Source organism: Penaeus monodon, chromosome 30 (genome assembly GCF_015228065.2).
Source record: "Penaeus monodon isolate SGIC_2016 chromosome 30, NSTDA_Pmon_1, whole genome shotgun sequence".
In the NCBI taxonomy this organism is placed as follows: Eukaryota; Metazoa; Arthropoda; class Malacostraca; order Decapoda; family Penaeidae; genus Penaeus; species Penaeus monodon.
The window spans coordinates 10907608-10908522 of NC_051415.1; positions in this window are offsets into that span (position 1 = coordinate 10907608).

The window sequence follows — 915 nt, forward strand, 5'->3', positions numbered from 1 at the left end:
TTTTCTGCTCTTTTATTCCTTTCTCCTAACCCCAGAACTTTCTTTATCTTAGTGTACTTTATGCGTAACCTGTAATGATATTTCGATTCCTAAATCTGTCTCCTTTTCTCTTTCGTTATTTCACTTTAGAAACTTTATCACACCCATCCCTTCAGGCCTTCATTTAGTAACGTTTTTATCCATCCACCCTCCATCTACACCCATTTACAGAATATAAATTAGTGAAACCTAAACTAAAACGTAAAAAAGACACAAGAAGGGAAACGCGGTGCTCCCAACTCGGGCTAGACCTTCTCAAGACTGGACTTCATCATACCACTGGAATTGTGTGTGTGTGTGGATGTGTTATTGCATAGTATAGTTTGAATAGACAGACCAGGCGATGATGTCCGCAACACAGTGACTGCGGATGGACAAGAAGTCGTCTTTGTGCGTACAGAGAGACAGAACATGCAGAGCTAGTCATGTGTCCGTGGATTCACTGTGCCACTGTCATGCATGTGATTTTTTTCTCTCACCTAGGAAAGGTCCTTGTGACTTTCTAGTCCACTGCATTAAGAAGAGATGTATCACTGTGTGACCTTTGTATATAATAAAAAAAGACGTTGTATGTATTGTATATTGATGGATATTAAAATAAAAAGATGTTATTAATAAAAATGTGTTTTATGTTACTCCTAGATGAGTCATAAAACATCTTTTTATAGGAAAAAGTATGCATGAGTCATGTCTGTTGTAAAGATAGTATGGTATAGTGAAGGCATTTTACAAACAAACGTTTACAAAGCTTGCTTAAACCACAGTAAGAGCCCTAAAGCTTTGAAAAACACTCAGGAGATTAATAAATTGTGATTGTAGACATCATTGTCACTTAAATTGTGAGATAGGAATTTATATCAAAGACAATATCCAAAG